The following is a 7,606-nucleotide window of genomic DNA, read 5'->3' on the forward strand; positions in this document are numbered from 1 at the left end:
TGTACTGCAGGGTACATGTGACTGTGACTGTTCCCCTCCATGATAGGTATACTGCTGCAGGGGGGCGGGGGTCGACCCAACAGGGGAAGTTGTGATCTGTACAAAAAGGATGGATTACTCCTGAAGTGGAAGGGGACCAATATCCTGCCAGAGAGGTTGTCAGGAACTGTTGGGGAGGTTTTAAACTAGTTTGGCAGGGAGAGGGGAACTAGAATGATGGGACTGAGAATAGAGCAGATGGTGGAAAGGTTGATGCACTGTGTGGTGAGTTTGTAAGGAAGGACAGGCAGTGGAAGTGATTGAAATCTGTTTACTTCAATGCAAGAAATATTAGGAATAAGGGAGATGAACTTAAAAGCATGGAATTCTGATGTTGTGGCAGTTACAGGGGTTTGGCAGACGCAAGGGCAGGATTGGCTGATGCAGGTACTGGGGTTGAGGTGTTTTAAAAGGAGGTAAAATAGTGGGGGGGAGAAGCAATACTAATCTGCGTCACAACTGCAGAAGGGGAGGATGTTGTGGAAGGATTGTCTACTGAGTCAGTGGTGGAAGTCAGAAACAGGAAGAAAGTGGTCGCTTGTTTATAGGCCCCCAAGACCCCCAGAGACACTGAGGAGCAGATAAGTGGGCAGATTTTGGAATGGTGCAAAAATAACAGGGTTGTTGTTATGGGAGATTTCAACTTTCCAAATATTGACTGGCACCTCTTTAATGCAAGAGGGACCGATGGGGCAGAATTTGTTGGGTGTGTCCAAGAAGGATTCCTGACACAGTATGTGAACAAGCTGACTAGAAGAGGGGCCATACTGGATCTTGTACTGGGTAATAAACCTGGTCAGGTGACAGACCTCTTGGTGAGGGGAGCATTTTGGTGGCAGTACATTTGGCATATGGACAAGGATAGTCAGCAAAATGGTAAAGTTGTAGTGGCCTATCTGACAACACTACCTTACGCAAGTGGCAAATGACACTGGGGACAGTAGAATCAGGAATCAGTACCTTTATTGTGCTTAACCACAGCTTTTATAGTTCCCTCTGTGCATTTCACCCTGAGCCTTCTGGGACGCGGTAGTGATGTCACTTTCCAGCCTCACGTGTCGGGTGCCATAAAAAGCACGGGCTCTTATTCGCGTGCTTTTCCTAATTGCTGGTGCCTGGCTTGCAGCTGGAGGACTGGGACATTGTTGGAGGATATGCGCTCTGGTCATGTGCTCGTTTAACTGTTGTGGCTGCGTGTGATTCTGTTGTACGTGTGGGACTCCCGCTATACACCCCCTCCCCCACTCCAGAATCGTGGCTGCCAGACACAGATTCCTGCTGATAGTTCAGCCTGGGGCGTCCTCTGGGACGTTTCAGAGGTGACAAGATCGGTCTTGAAAGGTCAGTGTGCTGGTTTCAGTCGTTCAATTGTGAACATACACTCTTGGCCCTCTTCGTCCAATGTAAATACTACCCCTTTTCGCCTGATTATCCTAAAGGGCCCCTCATATGGGCATTGAAATGCTGAGCATTTCTGACTTTTCCTAACCATCACAAATTCTGCAGTCAGTAGGTCGTGCGGCACCTGATGTTTGGTGCTCCCGTGAAAAACCGTGGGATAGGGTAGTAGGGTTGTTTTGCCATATTGCTATCTCTCTCAAGACATAAAATATCCAAGTCAGCTGTCTGATTTATGTCACTACCGAAATGTATGATGCCTGCAATGGATAGTGGAGTTCCATAGATCATCTCAGCATTCGAAATTGGCAATCCGTCCTTTGGTGCTGTACGTATTCCCAATAGCACCCACGGTAATTCATCCATCCATTTCGGCCCCTGCAGTCTCCCCTTAAGTGCCAACTTTAAATGCCTATGGAACCGTTCCACAAGTCCATTTGACTGAGGATGATAGGTGGTTGTGTGGTGTAATTTACTTCCACAGAAGTTTGAAATCTGTGTCCACAGGTGGGAAGTAAACTGGGTACCTCTGTCAGAAGTGATGTGACCAGGTACACCAAATCGTGCAACCCAATTAAAAATAAAGGTCCGTGCACACGCTGACCTTTCAAGACTGATCTCATCACCTCTGAAACGTCCCAGACGACGCCCCAAACTGAACTACCAGCAAGAACCTGCGACTGGCAGTCACGATTCTGGGGAGGGGGGGTGGTGTAGCTGGAGCCCCACACGTTCAACAGAAACGTGCGCAGCCACAACAGTTAAGCAAGCGCATGACCAGAGCACGTAGCCTCCAACAACGTCCCAGTCCTCCAGCTAGAAGGTGTTTAATTGGGGAAGAAGTCATTACGACAGGATTAGGCAGGAACAGGGGGAGAGTCAATTGGGAACTGATGTTCTCTGGAGAAAGCAGAGAAGTAATGTGGAGGATGTTTAGGGACCACTATGTGGGGTTCTGGATAGGTTCGTCCCACTGAGGCAGGGAAAAGATGGGAGGATAAAGGAACCGTGGTTGACAAACGAGGTGAGGCAGCTAATGAAGAGGAAGAAGGAAGCATCCAGAAGGTTTAGGAAGGGCTCATGAGAATTATAGGGTAGCCGAGAAGGAGCTTTAGGAAAGCGAGAATGGGGCACAAGGTGATGTGAAGAAGAGTGATGGCTAGAATGAACATAGGGTCACTTAAGGTTAACAGAGGCAACATGTGGCCTGGAGGTAGGGGAAGCCCTAAATAAATACTTTGCTTCAGTGTTCACCAGAGAGAAGGACCTTGCTCAATGTGAGGTCAGTGTCGGGCAAGCTCGTGTACTGGAGCACGTTAATTTGAAGTAAGATGAAGTGCTGAATCTTTACAACATTTGGATTGATACATCCCCGGCACCAGGCAAGAGATACGTCCAGCATTTGGATAATCAAGTCCACTTATCAAATCCTTCTCCTGGACAAGCAGCATCTTCCCATCTCCAGGCCCAGCACTTTCTGGAGATGAAAGCCCAGGTAGCCCATGTAGAATTGGGCCATTTGAAACTACAACTCCTGTAGGGATGTCCAAATAACATACCAACCAAGAGTTGTGTCACCAGTTTTTTTTTTCTCTCTCCGAGGCAGGATCCTGCAAATTGCACAGAAACAATAGCGATGTTAGATTATATTAGCAGTTGGCTTGAGGTCCAGTCAGTGTGTTGGGAAGTGTAGTTTCCCAGAGACCAATTGAAGCCACATTAATTATTGGTGACAGGAAAAAGCAAAACAGCACAAAACGTTATAAAGCAGAATCTTGGACCTGGATATTAAGTGACTGTGCGACGTTGGGTTGTTGTCCGTTCCCACTGATGTGTGTTCGTGGTAACCATTCTGTCTCCATTGTAAAAGAATTATGTCTAGCGTTTCAGTTCAAGGATATAAATTGTGTGTAATCTTTCTGTTATCACGGCCCATGTATATGGAATCTTCGTTGTAAACTATTGGTCTGATTCCAACGAGTGTACTGAGATTTCATTATTTTGAATGTTGATTTGATATATATGCCTTAATATGAAATGAGATTTCTGCCATTCCACTGTTTGAACATCAAGGGGAAATTAAAAGGCCATTTTTGGAGTAGTATTGTTGTCTTGACCAATTCCTGCTTTGTCAACAGGATTTATCTGCACTGGGTGGAGGCAGGTGTTGTGGGATGGGTTTTTCCCCCCTCTCCAGGGCATTCTTTACCAGGAAAGTCCATTCTTCCAATCACCTGCAGGTCTCTGGACACATCAATCTCTCACAGTATCCAGAATGGTGGGAAGGGAGTGCTTAGCCTTTGCCATCCAATCATCTCCAGGGCACTTCACGCAGTGTGCTTATACTCTTTATGAATGTTGTCCATTGCAGCTCTTCAATGATTAGACACCCGTCTATGTAGACCGCCTCACTTTAACAAGTGTTACGAGTCCAGAAGACCCCAAAACCCAGCAGCAACAAATTTCACCAGGACAAAGGGTTACTTAAACAAAAGTTGCTTTTAATTATCTTTGAACATGAAAATAGAATCAAACTTTAACTTATCTCTTATTGACTTACTTAACCTACTTATCCCCCTTCTAATGCTCAGCGCACGTGTGTAAGTTCAGCAAAGTTCTTTGGTTCACAGTCCAATCTCACTGGTTGCAGGCAATGCTTATACTGGCACAGAAGTTAACATTAATAAAGTTCACCAGGCTTTGGTGCTTAACAGGTAAATGGTTACCACTCAGGAGGGTTCTTGTTGGTTTTCAGAGAAAGAGAGTTTTTCTTGTTCCAGGAGATCCACAACTGATCCCTTTTTAATCAGCCTCTCCAGTGTCTTGCTGACGAAACTCCAGGGTTCTCCAGATGATCACCTCTTTCTTTCAGGTCACCTCAGAGTTCCTTTTTTCTCCTATTCCAAGGGTAACACCAGACAGCCAGTCCTCTCCTTTGACCAGGCTGTCTTCCAAAGCTTGCCACCTTGTCCCTCTGGAACCGATGTCTGTGTCTCTCCTCTCTCACTCCCTCCAACTCTCAGAGCAAAGCCTCTTTTTTTTCTGCTTTCTGCCTGCAAAGATCACATGTCCTTCCAGACAGAAAATTCTGTTTTCCAGACAAAGCTGCTACTGCCTGTTGTTACGTTTGTTGCCTTTTGCAAACACAGTCCATCATGAGTCTGAGCTCTCTTGTAAAAGCTCCTGCAAAGATTCTGTGTTTTAAAGTGTTTGTGTGTGATCTGCTCTAACAAACCTTTCCCAATTAATCTCCCAAACACCTCTACTCTGTCACACAATCTACCGTGCACTGCTTATCCAAAGATATTCACAATTTGTACTGACGCCAACAGCAATAACCAAACCATCTGGTCGTTGGCAGGAGCGTGGACAAAGTGAAGGATTACCCACCATCTTTTGGAACAGCATAGCTGAAGGGTTAGAACACGAACAGAAATAATCGTAGGTTGTGCAGACCTCGTACTGACTCCCTTATTCAAGAAGCTCATGCCTCATCTGCCTCAATACTATCTGTACACCCCTCCATTCCCAAATCTTCATCCACCTACCTTTGTCCTGAATATCCTGGACAGCTAGACCTCCATGCCCGCAGAAAATAATTCAGCGGAGCATTTTGTTCTGCAGGAAGAGATTTTGCTTCATCTCTACTCACCCTCTACTTTGGTCTGAGGATTTGTGGTTCTGGACACCCCACCCCATCAAGACTTAATTGAGCCTCATGGGTGGGTGGAGAACTTGGTCTGCTTCATCAGTCAAGCCTACTACCATAATCAGCCTGGTCAACCATCACTGCACTCTATTACATCCAAATTAACCAACAACCCTGTACGTTTAGAGAGTGGGAGGAAACCGTAGTACCCGGGGGTACTCCAGGTTAATAGGGTCGCCATGGGCATGGGCATCCACATGAGCCCCAGCTATGGCTGCCTTTTGTTATGGCTATGTGGAGCAATCCATGCTACAAGCTTACACAGGCAAGGCCCCTCAACTCTTCCTCCACTATATCAATTACTACTTGCTGACGTGTCTGTCCATGGTCTCATGTACTGCCAGGCTGGGATCCCCCATAAATTGGAGGAGCAACACCTCATCTCGTGACTGGGCTCCCGCCAATCGGATGGCAATATCGACTTCTCTGACTTTCGTTAAACCCCACACCTCTGCTTCCCCTGCCGACTCTCCATTCCCTGTCTCCTTTCCCCCAGGTGTGGTAAATTCTACCTAGTCCCTTATTATAGCCAATGAACACCTTTTGTTGGTCTGGATTCCTCCCCCCATTGTTTGAATTCTGAGCCTTTCTGAGATTTCCTGCTTCTGCCTTTTCCTGATTTTTTTTTTCTTTGAAGAAGGGCTCAGGCCCGAAATGTCGGCAACGTATCTTTGTCTCCAACATATCTTTGCTGAGTAGACTGGCTGAGTTCCTCCAGCTTTTCGGTGTTTTTACCACAATCACAGTGGCCGCACCCCATAGTGTTTCACTCCTCGTCCATTCGAACTCGGGTTGCCAGCGCTGTGATAGCGCCACGCTGAGTGTGTTACCCAGATGTTGGGTGGGGGGGGGGGGGAGAGAAGGAAGGGGAATGGGATGCAGAGGAAAAATGCATCCACCATAATTTGAATGGCGGAGCAGACTGCACGGGCCAAATGATGTAAGTCTGCCTCTGCTGACAGAGGGGTTCATAAACTGACCAAATTGAGTCAGCTTGTTCTTGAACTTTCTAGAGCAGTTAAGGTCAGGTACCATTTGGTTTCCAAATTGCTCCCTGTATTTTTGAGGTGTCAACACTGGTATTTCTGAATCACTCTCTGTTTTAAATTGTTTCCATATTTATTTATTTCTCCGATCCACGTAACTGACTTCAATTTTTCCACATTAAACCTCACTTGGCATCCACTCGACCAGGGAACTTTGAATTGGAGATTATAGCATCCTTCAAAAACCCTCGATCATCCATAATTCACTGGCTTTCAGTCGCAAAGTTCGCGTCATGCTCGCTGATTCATGCTCTTCCTCTGATATGCTGGGAACCTCTTTCCCCACGGCCTCGGACAGGCCGGGGTTCCAGGTCCTTGCCCTCCCTTGAGTCGAGAGTCCCAGGTCTGGACTCCGCCGGCCTCCCTGAAGGAGCATCAATAGACTGGAGTTACAGCACCGGCTCCCTGCTTCCAGGATGAGGTCTTCCATGCTAGATGATCAGAGATATCGTCCTTCAAACAACGTGGCTTTCCCTCTACCACCATCAGCTCTCCCCTTCATTACTCACGCTTCTGCCCTGGCTCCCTCCATCCCCCACACGCAACAAGGACAGGATTCATGCCACCTCACCAGCCTTTATGTCCAACATGTGCTTCTCTGTCATTTCTGCCACCTACTGCATGATCCCACTACCAGACACACATTGCCCTCTCCACCTTCTGCAGGGACTGCTCCCTTCATGACTACCTCATCCTCTCCTCCCTTCCCACCTGATCGCGTCCTTGGCACCTACCTTTGAGACAGTAGGAGATGTTCCACCTGTGCCCACACCTCCTCCCTCACCACCATTTGTGGCCCCAAGTGAAGCAGTGGTTGTCAACCTTTTTCTTTCCACTCACATCCCACTTTAAATCATCCCTCTGCCATTGATGCTCTGTGATTAGTAAGGTGGGATGTGGGTGGGAAGGGAAGGTTGAGAATCATTGCTCTAGACACAATTGTTACTGAAATATTTTGCCTGAGAAAAATTATCTTTGGCCCATTTCCTTTGGGGTTATGAAACCCTGGACATAATGAGTCAATGAGGGACAATTAAAACAGAGGTTTTCAAACTTTTTCTTTCCACCCACATACCATCTTAAATAATACCATACTAATCACAGAGCATTGATGGCATAGGGATTAAAGTGTTTTCTAAATGGAAAGAAAAAGGTTGAGAATGACTGGAGTAAAGCATTTCACTTGTGAATCTGCAGGGGTCATGTACTGCATCCGGTGCTCCCATTGCAGTCTCCTACATCGGAGAGACTGGGCATAGGCTGGGAAATTGCTTTGATGGGTACCTCAGTTTTGTCCAGTCCGTTGCAATAGTGTGGATCTCACCTAGTCAATTCCCCGCCCCATTCCCTTGGAAACAGACTGCGACCACCTGCTAATTGGAGGAATATCACCTCATCTTCCATTTAGCCGCCC

This window comes from Narcine bancroftii, chromosome 1, assembly GCF_036971445.1.
Source record: "Narcine bancroftii isolate sNarBan1 chromosome 1, sNarBan1.hap1, whole genome shotgun sequence".
In the NCBI taxonomy this organism is placed as follows: Eukaryota; Metazoa; Chordata; class Chondrichthyes; order Torpediniformes; family Narcinidae; genus Narcine; species Narcine bancroftii.